Source organism: Chelonia mydas, chromosome 11 (genome assembly GCF_015237465.2).
Source record: "Chelonia mydas isolate rCheMyd1 chromosome 11, rCheMyd1.pri.v2, whole genome shotgun sequence".
Classification (NCBI taxonomy): Eukaryota; Metazoa; Chordata; order Testudines; family Cheloniidae; genus Chelonia; species Chelonia mydas.
This window is the reverse complement of record NC_051251.2, coordinates 73761224-73783533: the sequence shown is the minus strand read 5'-3', so window position 1 is coordinate 73783533 and position 22310 is coordinate 73761224. Positions and strand designations below refer to the sequence as shown.

At 46.5% G+C, this 22310-nt stretch overlaps 1 protein-coding gene across 2 annotated transcripts in view; it reads right to left on the bottom strand.

The window, feature by feature from the left end:
* LOC102944299 (UDP-glucuronosyltransferase 1A1) overlaps positions 1-22310 on the bottom strand; it is an 83470-nt gene that overhangs the window by 40916 nt on the left and 20244 nt on the right. The window lies entirely within an intron of this gene.

The window sequence follows — 22310 nt, the reverse complement described above, 5'->3', positions numbered from 1 at the left end:
ACATTTACATTAAGTCTTATGGCGAAATTGGATTCTCTTAACATTTTTTCGCTTAAAGTCACATTTTTCAGGAACAGAACTACAATGTTAAGTGAGGAGTTCCTATATTACCAATCCCATAACATCTAGTCCACCACAAGATGACCTATGTGCTTTTTTCCTTTAGTAATTAGGTTGGTAAAAGAAGCATTTGGGGGGGGCGGGAGGTGTAAGTTTGTTTTTCCTTTGATTAGAATACATTCCAACCAAATGGTTAAACACATAACATAACACGGCCTTAATCCTACCCCGATTAGCTTGGTTTTGTACGCATTTATTTCAGAAAAAAGAAAAGGAGGACTTGTGGCACCTTAGAGACTAACAAATTTATTTGAGCATAAGCTAAGTGAGCTGTAGCTCACAAAAGCTTATGCTCAAATAAATTTGTTAGTCTCTAAGGTGCCACTAGTCCTCTTTTTCTTTTTGCGAATACAGACGAACACGGCTGCTACTCTGAAACCTGTAATTTATTTCAGAGTATCTCAAAGATGATTTTGCCTTACCTGTTTATAAGACTCAAGGTTTTTGTTTTTAAAGACATTTATATTTTAGTATGGATTTAAAGATCCTCAACTGAATATTTATATCAAGTTGTAGATGCCATCATTGACTTTAGAGAAAATGCATAATAAAGAAGATTTTGAACGGTAACAGGGACCAGAGTGAGCAATTACCATACACAATTCATAATTACAGTACCATTAACCAATGTCACTGTGTAATAGACTACCTACCAATGAGTATGTGCTTAGCTGAAGTCTGTGGCGAGATACTGCAGATCATGGATATGATAGAATAATTCTGGTCTCTTGAGCCCCAGAACTGCAATGGAATCTGCTAGCGTAGACCATTGTACCCTTGAAACAGGACCCTGATTTAATGGGACTTTCCACCGGTTGACGGGTCTCTGTTTGCATAGGCGCTGACTTCCTCTCTACACAGGGGAAGTGGGGGATGCTCGACACTCCCCCCCGTCCCAGGCCCACCCGCACTCCACCCCTTCCTCCAAGCCCCCACCTCTGCTCTGCCTCTTCTCGTTTCGCCCCCACCCTCACTCCACCCCTTCCCCAACCCTCCACTCCCACTCCTCTGCCTCCCAGCGCCTCCTGCATGCCATGGAACAAGGAGGGGGAGGAGTTGATTAGCAGGGCCAGCAGCAGGTGAGAGGTGCGGGGAGGGAGCTAAGCTGCCGGTGGGTGCTAAGCACCAGCTAATTTTTTTCCCTGGGTGCTCCAGCCTTGGAGTTGGCGCCTATGTCTGACTGCTCATAATTCCAATTACTGTGCCTTGCTCAGTACAGTTTACTCGATCCAACTCTTACAAACTTGTAAGGAATTTGTAAAGCCATTTAATGTGCGTGATCCATGGTGCTTGCACATTAAATACGTTTTAAACGGAAGGGACACACTTGTTTCAGTCCATGTTTTCATGCAAGACCCAGATCCATTCCTCTCCCTGTGATGTCAATCACATTCCATGCTCTGTATTAGAAAGAGTGCCTGGGCTATAACCCTTTTGCACTGGCAGAGCAGTACATTAGGGCTGTGAAGGTGTCCTCACTGTGCAGCAGAGGATTTCCCTTACACAGGTATAAAATACAATAGTAAAGTGAGGGGAGGAAGGTACCTTTGATAGCCTGTTTATTATGGGAGCAAAATGCCGTGTGATATAATACCAGTGTAGCAGGCTCATGTCACACCGTTGCTGGGGCATGGCCTTTGCCCCGACCCCTCTCCAAAAGTGCACTGACAAGAGCTCTAGCAAAGCTGAGTCCCTGGCCCACTGCTGTGTTTTGAGGAGCACTCAATGGAGAAGAGGGGACGCGCTTTGTCCCATAAAAAAACCAGCATTTTAAATTTACCAGCACAAACCTGAAACAGATCAGACCAGAGGGAAAGCCTAATGAACACTTCTGAATCTCTTCAGACAGTAGACAAGTGTTAGAACCTTTCAAGGCTGGATGATATGTTTCATCGGCCAGTAGAGAAATGCAGTGCTCAACACACACAAAGTGACCCTACACAATTGACCTTTCCATCAGTAAATAGAGTGCATCAGTTTGCTGGATATGGAATACAAGGAAGAGCGACTTTGCAATTCAAAGTAAGCCAGGCATATGCTTCATATGTATTTCCCCCTTAACACTCAGTCTTGGTTGGTTTTCTAGTGCAAAGCTTATAAGGCCGTCTCTTGACATTTGCTTTTAGATACTGCAGTTTTAAATTAGGAGTTTGGTACATGAAATGGTGACAAGATATGATGCAAAGGTAAATATCTTTTATATACTGTTCAGAGGTCTGTCTTTTAAAAGAGATTTCCCAGCACATACAGATTCTCAGTGCAAAAATTTCCAGGACAGACAAGAGAACAAAACAGGAGTTAACTCAGCCCTGGTCTACACTAGGACTTTAGGTCGATTTAGCAGCGTTAAATCGATGTAAACCTGCACCCATCCACACGATGAAGACCTTTTTTCGACTTAAAGGGCTCTTAAAATCGATTTCCTTACTCCACCCCTGACAAGTGGATTAGCACTTAAATCGGCCGTGCCAGGTCGAATTTGGGGTACTGTGGACACAATTCGATGGTATTGGCCTCTGGGAGCTATCCCAGAGTGCTCCATTGTGACCGCTCTGGACAGCACTCTCAACTCAGATGCACTGGCCAGGTAGACAGGAAAAGAATCGCGAACTTTTGAATCTCATTTCCTGTTTGGGCAGTGTGGCAAGCTGCAGGTGACCATGCAGAGCTCATCAGCAGAGGTGACCATAATGGAGTCCCAGAATCGCAAAAGAGCTCCAGCATGGACCGAACGGGAGGTACGGGATCTGATCGCTGTATGGGGAGAGGAATCCGTGCTAACAGAACTCCGTTCCAGTTTTCGAAATGCCAAAACCTTTGTCAAAATCTCCCAGGGCATGAAGGACAGAGGCGATAACAGGGACCTGAAGCAGTGCCACGTGAAACTTAAGGAGCTGAGGCAAGCCTACCAGAAAACCAGAGAGGCGAACGGCCGCTCCGGGTCCGAGCCCCAAACATGCTGCTTCTATGATGAGCTGCATGCCATTTTAGGGGGTTCAGCCACCACTACCCCAGCCGTGTTGTTTGACTCCTTCAATGGAGATGGAGGCAACACGGAAGCAGGTTTTGGGGACGAAGATGATGCTGATGATGATGATGAGGTTGTAGATAGCTCACAGCAAGCAAGCGGAGAAACCGGTTTTCCCGACAGCCAGGAACTGTTTCTCACCCTGGACCTGGAGCCAGTACCCCCCGAACCCACCCAAGGCTGCCTCCTGGACCCAGCAGGTGGAGAAGGGACCTCCAGTGAGTGTACCTTTTAAAATACTATACATGGTTTAAAAGCAAGCATGTGAAAGGATTAATTTGCCCTGGCATTTGCGGCTCTCCTGGATGTACTCCCAAAGCCTTTGCAAAAGGTTTCTGGGGATGGCAGCCTTATTGCGTCCTCCATGGTAGGACACTTTACCACTCCAGGCCAGCAGCACATACTCGGGAATCATTGTACAACAAAGCATTGCAGTGTATGTTTGCTGGCGTTCAAACAACATCTGTTCTTTATCTCTCTGTGTTATCCTCAGGAGAGTGAGATATTCATGGTCACCTGGTTGAAATAGGGTGCTTTTCTTCAGGGGACACTCAGAGGTGCCCGTTCCTGCTGGGCTGTTTGCCTGTGGCTGAACAGAAATGTTCCCCGCTGTTAGCCACAGGGAGGGGGGAGGGTTGAGGGGGTAGCCACGCGGTGTGGGGAGGCAAAATGCGACCTTGGAACGAAAGCACATGTGCTATGTATGTAATGTTAACAGCAAGGTTTACCCTGAAAGAGTGTAGCCATTGTTTTATAAAATGTGTCTTTTTAAATACCGCTGTCCCTTTTTTTCCCTCCATCAGCTGCATGTGTTTCAATGATCACAGGATCTTCTCCTTCCCAGAGGCTAGTGAAGATTAGAAAGAAAAAAAAATGCACTTGTGATGAAATGTTCTCTGAGCTCATGCTGTCCTCCCACACTGACAGAGCACAGATGAATGCGTGGAGGCAAATAATGTCAGAGTGCAGGAAAGCACAAAATGACCGAGAGGAGAGGTGGTGGGCTGAAGAGAGTAAGTGGCGGGCTGAAGACAGGGCTGAAGCTCAAATGTGGTGGCAGCGTGATGAGAGGAGGCAGGATTCAATGCTGAGGCTGCTGGAGGATCAAACCAATATGCTCCAGTGTATGGTTGAGCTGCAGCAAAGGCAGCTGGAGCATAGACTGCCGCTACAGCCCCTGTGTAACCAACCACCCTCCTCCCTAAGTTCCATTGCCTCCTCACCCAGACGCCCAAGAATGTGGTGGGGGGGGCCTCCGGCCAACCAGCCACTCCACCACAGAGGATTGCCCAAAAAACAGAAGGCTGGCATTCAATAAATTTTAAAGTTGTAAACTTTTAAAGTTCTGTGTGGCATTTTCCTTCCCTCCTCCACCACCCCTCCTGGGCTACCTTGGTAGTCATCCCCCTATTTGTGTGATGAATGAATAAAGAATGCATGACTGTGAAGCAACAATGACTTTATTGCCTCTGCAAGCGGTGATCGAAGGGAGGAGGGGAGGGTAGTTAGCTCACAGGGAAGTAGAGTGAACCAAGGGGCTGGAGGTTTCATCAAGGAGAAACAAACAGAACTTTCACACTGTAGCCTGTCCAGTCATGAAACTGGTTTTCAAAGCTTCTCTGATGCATACCGCGCCCTCCTGTGCTCTTCTAACTGCCCTGGTGTCTGGCTGCACGTAACCAGCAGCCAGGCGATTTGCCTCAACCTCCCACCCCACCATAAATGTCTCCCCTTACTCTCACAGATATTGTGGAGCGCACAGCAAGCAGTAATAACAGTGGGAATATTGGTTTCGCTGAGGTCTAAGCGAGTCAGTAAACTGCGCCAGCGCACTTTTAAACGTCCAAATGCACACACTACCACCATTCTGCACTTGCTCAACCTGTAGTTGAACAGCTCCTGACTACTGTCCAGGCTGCCTGTACGGCTTCCTGAGCCATGGTATTAAGGGGTAGGCTGGGTCCCCAAGTATAACTATAGGCATTTCAACATCCCCAACAGTTATTTTCTGGTCTGGGAATAAAGTCCCTTTCTGCAGCTTTTGAAACAGACCAGAGTTCCTGAAGATGCGGGTGTCATGTACCTTTCCCAGCCATCCCACGTTGATGTTGGTGAAACGTCCCTTGTGATCCACCAGAGCTTGCAGCACTATTGAAAAGTACCCCTTGCAGTTTATGTGCTCACTGGCTTGGTGCTCCGGTGCCAAGATAGGGATATGGGTTCCGTCTATGGCCCCAACACAGTTAGAGAATCCCATTGCAGCAAAGCCATCCACTATGACCTGCACGTTTCCCAGGGTCACTACCCTTGATATCAGCAGATCTTTGATTGCGTGAGCTACTTGCATCACAGCAGCCCCCACAGTAGATTTGCCCACTCCAAATTGATTCCCAACTGACCGGTAGCTGTCTGGCGTTGCAAGCTTCCACAGGGCTATCGCCACTCGCTTCTCAACTGTGAGGGCTGCTCTCATCTTGGTATTCATGTGCTTCAGGGCAGGGGAGAGCAAGTCACAAAGTTCCATGAAAGTGCCCTTATGCACGCGAAAGTTTCGCAGCCACTGGGAATCGTCCCAGACCCGCAACACTATGCGGTCCCACCAGTCTGTGCTTGTTTCCCGAGCCCAGAATCGGCATTCCACCACATGAACCTGCCCCATTAGCAGCATGATGCATGCATTGCCAGGGCCCATGCTTTCACGTGACCGCGCTGATGTCGCCTCCTCACCCAGTATCGCTCTGCCAGGTTCTGGTGCTGCATATACTGCTGGATAATGCGTGTGGTGTTTAATGTGCTCCTAATCACCAAAGTGAGCTGACCAGCCTCTATGCTTGCCTTGGTATGGCGTCCGCACAGAAAAAAGGCGCGGAACGATTGTCTGCTGTTGCTCTGATGGAGGGAGGGGCAACTGATGACATGACTTACAGGGTTGGCTTACAGGGAATTAAAATCAACAAAGGGGGTGGCATTACATCAAGGAGTATTTCAGGCAGGACTTCACAGAGGGTTCCAATAAGAAATGGTGCACCTAAGTAATTGTTCTTATTGGAACAAGCAGGTTGGTCTGGCCTCTGATTGATACATGGCTAGATTTACCTCTCTGCACCTTCTCTGTGAGTGACTGCAGTGTGACCTCGAGGAATGAGTCCCCTAGATGGGGGGAGGGGGGAAGCAAATGAGTACAAAACAAATCTGGTCTATTTTTTGTTTTGATCCACTCCATCTATCTTTTACATCTTTGGCTGGCAGCAGACGGTGCAGAAGGACTGCAAGCTATCCACATCTCATGGCTGCTCGGCAGAAGATGGTACAATACGACTGCTAGCCATCCTCATCTCTTGCCTGCCTGGCAGAAGATGGTGCAATAGGACTGCTAGCAATCCGTATCGCCTGCCTGCTCACCATAAGATGGTTCAATAGGACTGACTGCAGGACTAAAGAGAATGACCTGATCAAGTCACTTCTAATGTAGTCCCTGCACCCATGTCTGCTCAGGCGCTCCTGGCCGATGTGGCCAGGAGCATCTCGGACATGACGATGACGGCTACCAGTCCTATTGTACCATCTGCTGCCACAAGGCAAGGGGTTGCTGCTGCTGTGTAGCAATGCAGTACCACGTCTGCCAGCACCCAGGAGACATACGGTGACGGTTTCCTGAGCGGGCTCCATGCTTGCCGTGGTATGGCGTCTGCACAGGTAACTCAAGAAAAAAGGCGTGAAACGATTGTCTGCTGCTGCTTTCACAGAGGGAGGGAGGGAAGGGGGGCCTGACGATATGTACCCAGAACCACCCGCGACAATGTTTTAGCCCCATCAGGCATTGGGATCTCAACCCAGAATTCCAATGGGCAGCGGAGAGTGTGGGAACTGTGGGATAGCTACCCACAGTGCAACATTCCAGAAGTCGACGCTTGCCTCGGTACTGTGGAAGCACTCCGCCGAGTTAATGCACTTAGAGCATTTTCTGTGGTGACACACACTCGAATATATGAAAACGATTTCTAAAAACCCGACTTCTATAAATTTGACCTAATTTTGTAGTGTAGACATACCCTTAGATTAAAAAGGTGCAGTAAAGAGATTACCAAAATCAGAGAAATGAAGTTGGGTGGGAAGAGGACTCCAGAAAGAACAGAGCAATGAAGAGATGGCCCCAAATTTGAACGCTGCTCTCCCAGAACCCTGAGAAAGTTGTGATTCAATGCAAGTCCACTCTGTAAACTCTTAGCCACCTCTGGAAAAAATATCACCTATTTATGCAGAAAATGTTCAAGAGGGACAGAAAAGGAGCTATTTGGAATTATGGGCAATTATTCAGCAGTCCTAATAAAGAGGAGACAGAACTCAGTGAACTGGGAAGAGGCTGCTTTTCCCCTCTTTTGATGGAAATGGATTTATATTTTTAGATTGGATAAGAAATAGGGGATCTTTGCTCTGTCCCGTGAATCAAAAGGCTAAAGGATGAAGTACTCATTGTGACGCTGCACCCCCTATTCTTCACAGTGATATTATGCTATGATATAGCATAATTATGATGCATTTTATGCAAGATAAATCGTGTGAGGTGTCATTGGAAAAGTTATGATTTGCTGAATATGATTATCCTATTTGTATGCATGTATCATTTTTGTATCTGAAGTTATGAATATTGCCTACAAATCTGTATTTCAAATGTAGTTACACCTGGGTAATGCCCACTAGACAAGATGCTTTTAGTCTAGATAGCTGGGTGGAAAGGGCCTATTCAGAGCAATGGGCCATTAGGAAAAAGCAGTAGGCCTTAGAAGAAGTTTATCTCCCACCTGGGGAGCCTTCCTGAGAACACTACAGACATCCTCCGAGTAATGGCTGCTATGACTCTACAAGGACATGTGATCAGACCACATGGTGCTGGACTCCATCTTGGGATGTCAGTATCTTTCCACAGATTGGTCTGGGAACCAAGCTTTGAAACAAAGAGTTCCCACCATATGCAAAAATTATATAAGGCGGGGAGTGGCATCAGGTGGTGTACTTTGCTCCCCACACAAGGAGTCTTCTGGAAACACCTGAGGAACAAAGACAGAACTGGGGGAAGTGCTGGACCCAGGCTAAAGGGATTTCTAGCCTGTAAATGAAAAACCTGGGGATTCCAAGCTGTAAGGCAAGTGCAGCTTGCCCCTTAAGAATCTGCAGCTTGCTTGTATCTTTTCTTAGGGTGAGAATCTGCTAATTCATAACCAATCTCTTTAGTACATTAAGCTTAGTTTGTGGTTTTGTTTATTTGCTAGGTAATCTGCTTTGATCTGTTTCCCATCACTGATAATCACTTAAAATCTATCATTTGTAGTTAATAAACTTGTTCTTGCTTTATCTAAACCAGTGAGTTGGAGTGAAGCGTGTGAGAATCATAACTCAGGGGCAAAGGCTGTTGCATATTCCTCTCCACATTGAGGGAGGGGGCAAATTTTATGAGTTTACGCTGTACAGTTCCCTGTGCAGCACAAGACAGTACAATTTTTGGTTTATACTTGAGAGAGGGTGCGTGTCTGGAAAGCTGGGAAATTGGCTGCTGTCTGCTGCATGTATTTGAGTAGTTTGGGTGAAGCTGCTCTCTCAGGTAGCTCAGTTTAGGTATGTGGGCCACCTGCTGTCGTGTGGGGTGATAACAGGGCCTGGGTTAGGCTGGCTGTGTCCCCAAGCAGCATGAGCAGGGCCAACCCAACTGAGTGGTTAGAGGGGCCCAGCGGTTCCCACAGCTCCCTGACTGCATCACGGGGTGACAACCCGTCCCACTCATGTCAACACTTTATAGAATGAAAAGAATAAACAGGCTACCAAACGCAGATTGTCCTTTCAACTTTCCTATTGAATTTGAAATGCCACAGTTGGCCTGAGACTCTCAAATGCAAAGTGCTATCTCCACAACCACTCAAAGCAGAGCCATGCAGCTCCACCTTGTTTAAATCACTTCAGAAGGAGCCATTTGTTCAAACTTTATCTAAGTCCTTAAAAAGGAACTGTTCTTTGATGCAGACTAATACGTTCAGCACGTAGGTTCAATAGGTAGATACCATGTTGGATGTATGGCTAGTTTGATACCTCAGCACATTAGAGGCAAACAGGGTTTCTGTTTAGTGCAAGAGAGAGAGGACGGCTGTCAGGGACACTGGTTAAGACCCTAGTGTAGGCTAAATGACTCTAGATGCTGAAAGGCAAAAGAGGCCCAGGAGGACTGTATATGCACTGCTTATGCTTTAGATCGAGGGGAAATCTAGAAATGGAGTGCGCTGAAGAAGGGGGACACTGCAAAAATCACCCTACAGAGCAATGCTACAGCTATGTGAAGCCCTTCAAAGTTACTCTCTGCAAAGTGAGGAGCAATTTCTGTGTTCTGCAATTTCTGTTACAGTTGTCGAAAATAACAATGGGCAAGATCCTCTCCTGCAGACAAGCTGTGCTGGGTGCCAGCTGAGGAGCTACTGTGAGGGTATGACTGGGTGACTACTGCTCGAGCTGTCAGACCTGAGCTAGCTTAAATCTAGCCAGCTTGGGTTCCGGAGAAGAGCAGCTCCAGACTCAGTAATGCCAGGGTACAAAATATAGGGGAATAACAGAGTAGGTCATGCTGGTGGGGAAGAGGCACTGCATATTTAAAAAAAACCCAAAACATTGTCAGATAAGGTGAAAAATCTTAAATGAATCAAACTGTACCACAGAATCTCTCTGTCTAGAAATTCCAGGTGTGAATAACAAGAATGTAGCAGCAGTAGGAATATACAGCCAACCACTTGACCAGGATAGTGACCGTGTTTGTGAAGTACAAAGGGAAGTTAGAAGAGCTACAAAATCAGCAAATGCAATAGTAATGGATCATTTCAACTACACTCATGTGGACTGGATAAATGTCACCTCAGGGTGTGATGCAGGGATAAAATTTCTACCATTAATAACTACTTCTGGGAGCAAATAGTCCAGGAACCCACAAGGTGATATAACTAAACCAACTAAACCCCCAGTATAGATGCAGTTATGCCAACACAGGAGTTCTTTTATCCGCATGAGCCTAGTCTACACTACAAAGTTAGGTCGGTTTACGTTGACTTGAGTCAACCTAGTTGCGCATGTGTCTATCCTAAACTTTGTCTCCCTCCGACGGAAATACCCCGTTACAGAGACACAGTAACACAAGCTCCCTGAATGATGCAGAGCCACAGTTGACCTACTTAGGTCAACGCAGTGTGAGTGAAGGTGCTGCATTAGTTGTGTCAACCCTAACAGTCTGCCTGCAGCTGACTCACAGAGCCGCAGTGACTGCTCTGGTCACAGTGTTGAACTCCACTGTGCAGGGGTCATAGAGACTGGAAGCCCCTCCTGTGCCCTTTAAAACACCTATGTGTTTTTGAAATTCCTTTTTCCTCACACCTAGCAGCTCACCTTTGTTGTGTGCAATTGGCCATGCCAGCTTCACACACAGAGCGCTAATAGATTTGCTTCTGCCTGTAACAGGCAAGAAGTACGGGAGTTCCTCGGCTTGTGAGAGAAAGAGGTGCAAGCACAGCTATGGAACAGCTAAAGAAATATTGACATCTATGAGCAGATTGGATGGGGAATATTGGCAAAAAATCACAGCAGGGATGAGCAGCAGTTCCTTGGTAAAGCAAAGGAACTTCACAAGGCATACCACGAGGTGAGGAGGGGCAACAAGAAATCTGGCACTGGTATGCAGACCTGCCACTTTTACAATGAACCGCATGCCACACTTGTCAATGACAGCAGCAGCAGCAGGAGAGACAACTGAATTCCTTGGAGGTGCCCAAGACAGAGGAATGGTTTTTTTTTTCAGTATCTTCATTAACGATCTAGAGGATGGTTTTCACCCTCAGAAAGTTTGCAGATGACACTAAACTGCCATTTAGGAGTGGTAGATACGCTGGAAGGCAGAGTTAGGATACAGAGGGCCCTAGACAAGTTAGAGAATTGGGCCAAAAGAAATGTGATGAGGTTCAACAAGGACAAATGCAGAGTCCTGTACTTAGGACGGAGGAATCCCATGCACTGCTATGGACTAGGGACCGAATGACTAGGCAGCAGTTCTGCAGAAAAGGACTTAGGGGTTATAGTGGACGAGAGGCCGGATATGAGTCAACAGTGTGCCCTTATTGCCAAGAAGGCCAATGGCATTTTGGAATGTATAGGTAGGGGCATTGCCAGCAGATCGAGGGACGTGATCATTCCCCCCATTCGACATTGGTGAGGCCTCATCTGGAGTACTGCGTCCAGTTTGGGCCCCACACTACAAGAAGGATGTGGAAAAATTGGGAAATGTCCAGCAGAGGGCAACAAAAATGATTAGGGGGCTGGAACACGTGACTTATGAGGAGAGGCTGAGGGAACTGGGATTGTTTAGTCTGCGGAAGAGAAGAATGAGGGGGGATTTGATAGCTGCTTTCAACTACCTGAAAGGGGGTTCCAGAGAGGATGGATCTAGACTGTTCTCAGTGGTAGCAGATGACAGAACAAGGAGTAATGGCCTCAAGTTGCAGTGGGGGAGGTTTAGGTTGGATATTAGGAACAATTTTTTCACTAGGAGGGTGGTGAAGCACTGGAATGGGTTACCTAGGGAGGTGGTGGAATCTTCTTCCTTAGAGGTTTTTAAGGTTAGGCTTGACAAAGCCCTGGCTGGGATGATTTAGTTGGGAATTGGTCCTGCTTTGATCAGGGGGTTGGACTAGATGACCTCCTGAGGTCCCTTCCAACCCTGATATTCTATGATTCTATGGGGAGAGGCCATTCGTGAGTTAATCATAGGCGGCGTGCAGGATCTGCTCCAAGAGGCAACTATAGCTGCATTGCTTGAAAATAGTGACCCTAATGCAACTAAATTTAATATCTTTGTAGTGGGGAAAATACCAAAAAGCCCCACCAGAGTACCATTTAATTTTAAAAAGGGGAACCACATGCGAATGAGGATGCTAGTTAGGTGGACATTAAAAAGTGCAGTCCCCAGGGTAAAATATCTGCAAGCAATAGGGAGACAATTTAAAAAACACCAAAATAGAGGCTCTGACTAAATGTAGATCCCAAATCAAAAAAGACAGTCGGAGGACCAAGAGAGTGCCACCATGGCTAAACAGGAGAATAATGGAGGCCATTAAAGGAAAAAAGGCATCCTTTAAATTTTGGAAGTTGAATCCTAATAAGGAAAATAGGAAAGGGGCATCCATTCTGGCAAGTCCAATGTAAAAGTATATGCAGGCAGGCCTTCTGAACTTCTTTCCTGGAACTTGCAAAAGATCCAAAAACTAACAGTAAAAATATCTTTGAAGACTGTCAGAGTTAGGAAATCCTGCCAAACAGGTAGGGGGGTCACTGGAGGGCAAAGGTATTAAAGGCGCACTCAAGAAAAATGAGACCATTGTGCAATAGCTAAATTAATTCTTTGCATCAATCTTTACTGCAGATGATGTGGAGGAGATACTCATGTCAGAGCTATTCTTTCTGGATGACAGATCTGCAGTACTGCCCTCAACTGATGTGTCAGTAGAGGAGGTTTTAGAATAAACCTGTCAACTAACATATGGATAAGGGTGATCCAGTTGATACCATGTTGATACAGAGAGCCTTTGACAATGTCCCTCACCAAGGGCCCTGAAGGAAACTAAGTAGACATAGGATCAAGAGAAGGTCCTGTCAGGGATCAGTGACTGGTTGAAAGATAGAAAACAAAGCATAGGAATAAATGGTCAGTTTTCACAATGGAGAGATGTGAAGAGGGGGATCCCTTAAGGAACTGTACTGGGTCCTGTGCTGTTCAACATATTCATTAATGATGTGGAACAAGGGGTGAACAGTGATGTGCCTAAGTTTGCAGGAGACACAAAATTATTCAAGATAGTTAAGTCCAAAGCAGACTGGGGAAGCAGAGTGAGTGATGCTGGCAGACCAGATGCCAGCTCATACAAAGACCCCTAGGCCTCACTGAACACTTACAAATGCGTAGCTGGAAACCAGTCTTACTCATCTGTGTGTTAGTACTATTAAAATAGATGTTAGAATTATAAGAATGTGTTTAGTGTTTGAACTTTATGAACTGCTAGTGAATTGCTGACTGCATTAATCTCACTTATAATATCTGTATCCCATGTTATAAGTTTCAGAGTAGCAGCCATGTTAGTCTGTAGTCGCAAAAAGAAAAGGAGTACTTGTGGCACCTTAGAGACTAACCAATTTATTTGAGCATGAGCTTTCGTGAGCTACAGCTCACTTCATCGGATGCATTCAGTGGAAAATACAGTGGGGAGATTTATATACACACAGAACATGAAACAATGGGTGTTGTCATACACACTGTAAGGAGAGTGATCACTTAAGATGAGTCGCAATATTACTACAAAAAGACTTCAAAAACAGACTCCAATGAGAGACTGCTGAATTGGAATTAATTTGCAAACTGGATACAATTAACTTAGGCTTGAATAGAGACTGGGAGTGGATGGGTCATTACACAAAGTAAAACTATTTCCCCATGTTTATCCCCACCTCCACCCCCACCACTGTTCCTCAGACGTTCCTGTCAACTGCTGGAAATGGCCCACCTTGATTATCACTACAAAAGGTTTTCTTCCCCCCGCCCCACTCTCCTGCTGGTATTAGCTCATCTTAAGTGATCACTCTCCTTACAGTGTGTATGATAACACCCATTGTTTCATGTTCTCTGTGTATATAAATCTCCTCACTGTATTTTCCACTGAATGCATCCAATGAAGTGAGCTGTAGCTCATGAAAGCTTATGCTCAAATAAATTGGTTAGTCTCTAAGGTGCCACTAGTACTCCATGTTATAAGGTAATAGTTAAGTATTTTGCTCTGTAACTATTGTAACCCTTCTGCCCATCAGAGTTGGCAGCAACAAGGGCCGGGTTCAGGGTCTAGGGGTTCCGTTCCAGTAACACAACGCAAAACCGGCTCATGCCCCCACCCAGTGACCTGGGACAAATATATACCCACCCCCCCCAGGTGCCTCTAAGAGGCAATACTTCCCCTCTTGCAAGCACAGAGTCTGAATGTAGCAAAAGCCTTTTAATAACAGAGAGAAACAATGTGGCATTATGTTGGGGAAACACCACCACCAGGATTCATAATACAACCCACGAGCAAAAACCCATCCCAAGCAAATTGGGTTGTGTCCTTTCCCTCTGGTTCTCGAGTCCAGCAACCCAAAAGTCTCTGTCTCTGTCCTTGGTGAGTCCAGAGTTCAAAAGTTCATCTAAAGAGTTTTAACCCGCCCCCCCAGTCTATGTGGAAATGGTCGGGGAGCATGGGGAGTAAAGGGTCACCTTACATGCGCCAATGGCTGACTGCCCTGCCTCTCCATGGGTTTCTGCTTCAGCCTTCACTGCCAGCCACACACCTCCATCAGCTCCTCCTCCTCCCCAGTAGCCATCCTGCAAGCCGCTCCACCAACTGCTTCTCCCAGGTAGCTGTCCTGTGAGCCCCTCACCAGTATATCATCAGGCTCCCTAGTACTTAACACAGTGCTCAGTGATTTTAGGTCACAGGAGCGGAGCCCCAGGGTGAGTGCACCATTAGCCCAAAATGAAGTCAGCGCTGCAATCTGTAACCAGACACCTAATAGAATCAAAATTAGCTCTGCTATTACACAGTGAAGAGAGGCAGTGGAGCAGTTAGCATTTAAGACCCTCAAAAAGACCCCAAAGTACAAATGCCTGTCCACAACCCCTTTCTCTATTCACTGAGTTTTGCAACCCATGTCCCTTGCCTAGTGAGTGCTACTTAGTTGATGGCGAGTCCCTCTATCATAACAAAAAGCCGAGTACAGGTCCACTGTCCTTGATTCACATAATCAGGATAATAACACTTTATTCTTCCTGCCCCAATAACAGAGAAACTGGGGATCCCACAATTGTGACCATACAATTTCTATTCCCAGTTGTGGCACTGGGGCCAAAAAGTTTGCCCACCCCTGGTGTAGAGGAGAACAGGCGGTGGCCAGTGATCGAGCTCATTGGGACTCACAGGTGACTGATATGCAGTATCCCCTCAGGAGGGTGGAACTAGGGTGACCAGATGTCCCGATTTTATAGGGACAGTCCCGATATTTAGGGCTTTGTCTTATATAGGTGGCTATTACACCCCTCCGCCCCGTCCCGATTTTTCACCCTTGCTATCTGGTCACCCTAGGTGGAACTGAGGCATTTCAACTGCATCAGTCGAACAGGGCAAAAATTGGGGATTGGCCCTGCTTTGAGCAGGGGGTTAGACTAGATGACCTCCTGAGGCCCCTTCCAACCCTGATATTCTATGATTCTATGAAGAGTGATTGTAGTACTGCTCTCCTGAGCTTGGTGTCTGACCTAGCAGCTAAGTCTGAGGCACAGTGCTTGACAAAGGCCCATGGGTTACTCCATGTTGCTGCCTTACAGGTCTCTGACATTAGCACACTTCTGAAGCAGGCAGAGGATGGCGCTTGTGCTCTGGTGGAAGGAGCCTCAGCAGAAGAGGTATGCCAGGCAGCTGATACTGCAGTGAGACACACTGTGTTCTCCGGGAGGAGATGGCCTGACCGTGGATGGCCTGGCTGTAGCTATATACAGACAGGGTCACACTGTGAATATCTTTGTCTTGTTAATATAATAAAGCAAAGTCCTGGAAACTTTCAGTGGGTGCAACTCCTTTTCTCCCAGTGTTGAGTGTGACTCTGAGAAGAAGACAGTCAGGTTGCTTGATTGTGTTAGATGAAATTCTGAGACCACCGTGTCCCTGTGAATGACTTATGTGGGGTACAGCCCTAAGTGCCAAGTGCTCGCTCGCTCTTCAGGATGACATCACAGCCAGTAGGAGGACCAGGGAGGTGGTGTAAGCAGAATTCTGAAAGAGGTTCTAATGGAAGTTCCATGAGCCTCAGGAGGAGGATGTTCTCTGGCTCTCTTGGCACTCAGATGGTGTCCTCCTCCTTCGGTGAGACAGTAGTGTACCATTTTCTGTTGGGGCCTGGTGTGTAAATTGCCAGGGACTGTAGTGTGGAAGGTCCTGAGGAAGGCAGTCTGAAGAAGGCCACAGGGCTAGAATTAATCCCAGTGGTAAGCCCTGGAGAGGGGTGAAGCACAGGGAGGCAGTCCTGAGTGGTCACCGTTCCCGCTGAGAAAGGAGGAGCTGGGAGGACCTTGGGAGAAGCCAGAGGCCTGGGAACCAGAGGAGAGGCTGTGTTAAGCAGAGGCTAGAGGGAAGCAGCACAAAGGGCTCGGCAGTAGGAAGTGGCTGAGGAAAACAGTAGCGTGTCTGAAGGAGCAGACCTAGCTGTTAAACATATGGTCTCTGGGTTGGAGCCCAGAGCAGATGGTGGGCCTGGGTTCCCCTATCAGGAAGGGGTGTACAAGCCTGGTGTAAGCACTACTCAGTCCAGGATGAGCCTGGACACTGAGGCCAACAGACAGGCTGAGGAATAACAAGAGAGGAGGCTGAAGGATCTTTTGTTTTGGGACATTTTTAGACATTTAGTTGTACTACTGCCACTCCAGATGGGGCATGGTTTAGATGGGACTTAGCTAGAAGGCTGAGTCATGGAGATTCAGGACATTGTAGGGCTAAAGAGGTGACCAAGAGGGACTCTAGAGGTGAAGATCCCTGCAATACCCTGAACTGGTGCCAGGATACTGGGCAAAGGTGCTCGCTTTACTGTGTGGGGCACTGGTGTCAGGAAAACTGGTACAGGCCTGGGGCAAGGGCGCTGGAACCGGGGCAGGGTAGGGGGGCCATGGCCCCCTTCACTTTTCCAAGTGGGAGGGCCAAGCCCACTGACTTTTTAACATGGGTGTAGTAGCCTTGGGCAGCTGCGAAGTGGTGGCAGAAGGGGCTGCACTTTGTGGTGGGGGAGCTGGTGAAGTGCGGCACCAGCCTCTTCCTGGTCGGGGGCTGAGGTGGGCCTCAGCCCCCCCCCACGAGGGGCCCCCACCCCGTACTCCTCTTTTTCCCCCAAGGCCCTGTCCCCTGGCCTGGTGGACGGTCCGAGGCTCCCTACAGCGGCCCAGACTCCCTCAGCAGTTCTTACTCCAGCTTCCAGCCTGGCCAGAGGGTGGAGGGAAGAGGAGGAGCAGGGGATGGGGCCACAGTTCCAGCACCAGTGGCCCACCCCCACTTTTACACAGGTTTCGGAGCTTCTGCCCGGGGATTTAGATGCTGAGATCTTGTGCACCACAGACTTCATGACTGTTGAGGTGGTCAGAGTCGAAGTCCCCAGTCACAACTCTGTCGTGTCCTTTGCCTCTTTCTTTGCCTGATCCTTGGGTGGGATGTGCTGGCCGATACTGATCTCTCCAGCTTTGCTCTGGTCATAATGGTCACCTCTGGGTCTGAAGTGAACTGCATGGATTACTGTAGAGGATGCAGCTTGAGCCAAGCGTCCCTGGACTTGCAGATGCTGGAAGAAAAGGCTTGGGCACAGAGCACTTAGCCAGGATGTGGCTCTCCACTAGGCAGAGAAAAAAGTGTCTTTGTATGTTCCTGATGGGGATCGGTCTGTCACAAGACAGGCAGTGTTTGAATCCTGAGGGTTTGGATTCTGCCATGAGGCCTGGTGGTTGGCGTGACGCACCTCACCCCTAGAAGAGGAAGCCGATCAGATTTTGGAAGAAAGCAGCGGGTCAGACACTGCCTGGATTCCGTCTCGCTGCCCTGGCAGTAAGAGGGAACTCAGGGAGGGACAGGACTGTCCCTTATGTCCCTGCTTGAGAGCATGAGCAGACACAGGGAGCCTGGTCAGCTCCAACAGACCCTGATGTTCAAAAACCCTCCAATCTCACACTGGGATACACATGGACACAGTCTCACACAAGAACAGGAGACAGAGTTGCGGAGAAAAAAGCTTCAAGAAAGAAAGTGTGATCAACAGAGACAGAAAGCAGATGAGAGCTCAAGGAGGATAAGGATCAAGTGAAAGCCCAGGGATCTGGCTAGGAAGAGGCCACTAGAAACTTGGAGAGAGCAGTTTCAGTGGAGTGGTTGGAGAGTGTTTAAGTTAAACTGGAAGAAAGGAACTGGACCCTGTGAAAGGAAGAGACGGTGGAGTGACAGCTGAGGAGGGAGATGGATTCAAGGGGAGTTTCTTATGATGGGGTGGACCAAAGCAGACCTGCTCTGTGAGGGAAAGGAAGAGAGGTTGAGGAGGAGGAGAAGGGATGACAAAGGAACAAGTTTGATCAGGAGGCGGAGGAAATGGTCTCACTGGGGGAGGCGGAAGGGCTGACCCACCACTCCTGCTGACACAAAAGTCCAGGCAGCTGTGGACTTTCGCTTTCTTTGAGCACATTCCTTTTTGAAAGTTACAAACATCAGTTACAAAGTCTGGTTTCAGAGTAACAGCCGTGTTAGTCTGTATTCACAAAAAGAAAAGGAATACTTGTGGCACCTTAGAGACTAACCAATTTATTTGAGCATGAGCTTTCATGAGCTACAGCTCACTTGCATCCGATGAAGTGAGCTGTAGCTCACGAAAGCTCATGCTCAAATAAATTGGTTAGTCTCTAAGGTGCCACAAGTACTCCTTTTCTTTTTGTGAAAGTTTGGTTTAATTTATAACAGAGAAAGTCTGTGGCCAGTTAATGTCAATGGCCTGTCTCCAGATTTACACTGCTGCCCAACAGCGGACTTTGGCTCACCTACTTTTTAATAAAGCCTGAATTACAGTTCTTTGTTTGGCAATATTGCTTAGACTTTTAATTTATGTTAGGGCAATACAGTTTGTCTCTAGCAAGAGAAAACCATTTGAAGTCTGATTCACATTCGGTGCAGGCCGCACCCTATTTTGTAGTTTGTGTGGAGAGCCATACGAGGGAGGAGGGTGTGTACATTAGGCACGTTACAATGAGCTATAATGCTCATTGCTCATCTACAGGCTTTTTCCACAGAAAAAATATCAAAATAATAGTGCAAACACAAAACAGAATCACTGGACATACCTGAGGTAGGTTCTTCCCCTCCTCACAGTTTATGCCTCCAGTGAAGACCACTTTGGTCTGGGATACTCAAACACAAAGTCGTATCTCAGGAGCCCATATGGAGCCATTTCGGTAAAGTGTTGGTAAGTGCACATCTCTCTGGAGAAACTTTGAAGCAATGTCTTAGTATTTTGTGTACAAATCCTTAAACCAGTGGTTCCCAAACTTGTTCTGCCGCTTGTGCAGGGAAAGCCCCTATTGGCCCGGGCCAGTTTCTTTACCTGCCACGTCTGCAGGTTCATAGAATCATAGAATCATAGAATATCAGGGTTGGAAGGGACCTCAGGAGGTCATCTAGTCCAACCCCCTGCTCAAAGCAGGACCGATCCCTGACTAAATCGCTGTTGGAAGCGGCGCGGGCCGAGGGATGTACTGGCCACCGCTTCCAACAGCTCCCATTGGCTTGGAGCAGCGAGCTGTGGCCACTGGGAGCCGCGATCGGCCGAACGTGAGGATGTGGCAGGTTAGTGACTGGCTGCACCAAACATCCTACGATGTTTTGTTCATTTTGGCTTCATATTGAGGCAATTGTTACCCCTTCAATTATGAAATCTTCATGGTCTTTACATCTCGTTGATAATTGTTGGATAGCTTGCCATGAGCTGGCAGCCTAAGCTCTTAGCAAAGCGGAAAGAATGTACCTGAGTTTAGCGCTAAAAGCTATACTATCCAACTTCCCCTCCTCAAGGGAATATTAACTGCTGTAATTGTAAGAGTCAATAAACACTGAAAATTGAGAAATCATTAGTTTTCTAAAGATAAAATGACCCTGGAATGAAACGAGAAACAGCTTTAAGAGGAAGAAGAAAAAATAATTTGGAAGCTGTGAGGAGACTATGAAAGCAATAGAGGTGGATGCCCTAACATTTCTCCCAACAGTGGGAACATCCACAGTTACATTTGACTAGAACAATAGGTATACAAAACTTTATTCAGTTAATGCTTGCACAAGACAAGCATTAACTGAGGGTTAGGAAGAAATTTCCACTAGGAGCATGTTATTCCATAGAGCTGGTAGTAAAACCTTTGATGGAACCATTTTCCATCAGAGCCTGCAGTTCTGCTGAGATTAAAACCTTTCATGAATTTCACAGAAATTTTGTTTTGGAGAAAAAAAGGGAAAATAAAGTTTCCATCATGTCAAAACATCCTGTTTTGACATTTTTGGAATTAAATGTTTTGATTATTTTTTTTTGGAACAGATTTTGGTTTCACATTTGTTTAAATTTTGTGTTACATTGGATATTATAAACTAAAAAGTCAAAATGGAAATAAAACATTTCAATCCATCTGAATTTCTTTTTTCAGAATTGTCTTCCATGGAGAATTAACACTTTTGGTTTTGTTCCTGACTGGAATAAAAACAAATTTCAAAATATCAAATTCTTCCACAAAACAGAATTCCCATTCCCAGCACAGCTCTGTTAGTCCATCATTGTCCACTACTAGGTTTCTTGCAGTATCCTCTGAAGTAGGGTGACCAGATAGAAAGTGTGAAAAATCGGGACAGAGGGTGGGGGCTAATAGGCACCTTTGTAAGAAAAAGTCCCAAATATCGAGACTGTCCGTATAAAATCGGGACATCTGTTCATCCTATTCTGAAGCATCTTGCACCAAGAGATGTGATACTGGATTAGGAGGAGTGGTGATCTGATTCAGTGTGGCAATTCCCAGGGCTTATATGCAAGAAATGGGAGGATGTTAAATTGCATTCCTTTTGACTATACAACTTACCCTGGATTTAGCCCAGGGTCTATGTTGTTAGCTCCTCTTGGAGATTCTGCTGGCAGAAAGTCTGCCACTACAGGCAGACAGCCAGCAGCACCAGCAGCTTCCCCTTTATTGACCCTCTCACAAAATGGGTGGGGCTAGCTACAGAAAGCTGTGGCCAGGGAGACTGGGGCCCGTGCAGATTCAGTCCATCCCCTGAGCAGTGCCACGTGGCAGGACTACTTCTTAAGCCCTAACTACCACTTAGAAGTGTTCCACTTCAGCAGAAGCTTTTTAGTACGTGGCTGGTGGCACCACTGTCTGTCCTCCCTCAAGGCAAATCTCCCCTGGAGCCCAGGAAGGTGCAATTTATACCTTGATCCAGCTTGTGCTAACGAAGCTGTCCCATGTCTGCTCTAATTCCTGCAGGCATGAAAAAGACTTTGAAAACCATGGTAACCTCCCCCACAAATAACACATAGGTCTGTAGTTCCCCTTGCCTCCATCCACTTTTCAATGTAAAACATTCTTTGCATTCTTATTTGCATTGCTTTCATCAGAATATTTCAGACAATGAGAGAATCTCACACAACTGTTTTACAGACACGCGTTCCAGTCTAATGCCAGTCCTGTGAGGTGGGTACTGATACCTATTTTACAGATGGCAAAACCAAGGGACGGTGACAGATCACTGTTACATTCAATAATACAATTCTTTCTTTGAGGATGCATTGTGTGTAGCCTATTGTGCCTCTCCCTCTCATCCTACAACTGCTTCCAGTGCTGAAAAGGCCATTCAAATAATCATTTGTCCTAACCATCCCGGCTCTTGAACCTGTGACCAGGAGAAACACTTTTCTTTTAACTTGCAGTTCTCCACTGTGGACCATAGAGGCTATTGGTATCAAACAATTACCTTTTAATATAATTAACATCTAATGTAATAAAGGTTGGCTGGCCTTAGTGCAAAACATGTTCCTCTACCATCTTTGGCTTTGCACTGGTTCTCCGTGTGTTTATGATCACACCTACCACACTAAATGCACAATATATTGCAAAAAGAATGGAACACTTTCATATTTGGGCCTGTCATTTGACAGGCAGGGACAAGGAACACACAAAGCCATGAGTGTGTTTCTAATGGCATCCTGCAGGAATCTGTTCTTGGCCCTATGCTATTTTTATTAATGACCTGGAAGAAAACATAAAATCATCACTCATAAAGTTTGCAGATGACACACAATTCAAGGAGAATGTTGAAAAATTGGAGAGGGATCAGAGAAGAGCCTCAAGAATGATTAAAAGATTAGAAAACATGCCTTATAGTGATAGACTCATGGAGCTCAATCTATTTAATTTAACAAAGAGAAAGGTAAGGAGTGACTTGATTACAATCTATAGGTGTCTACCTGTGGAACAAAAATTTAATAATGGACTCTTCAATCTATAAGACAATCC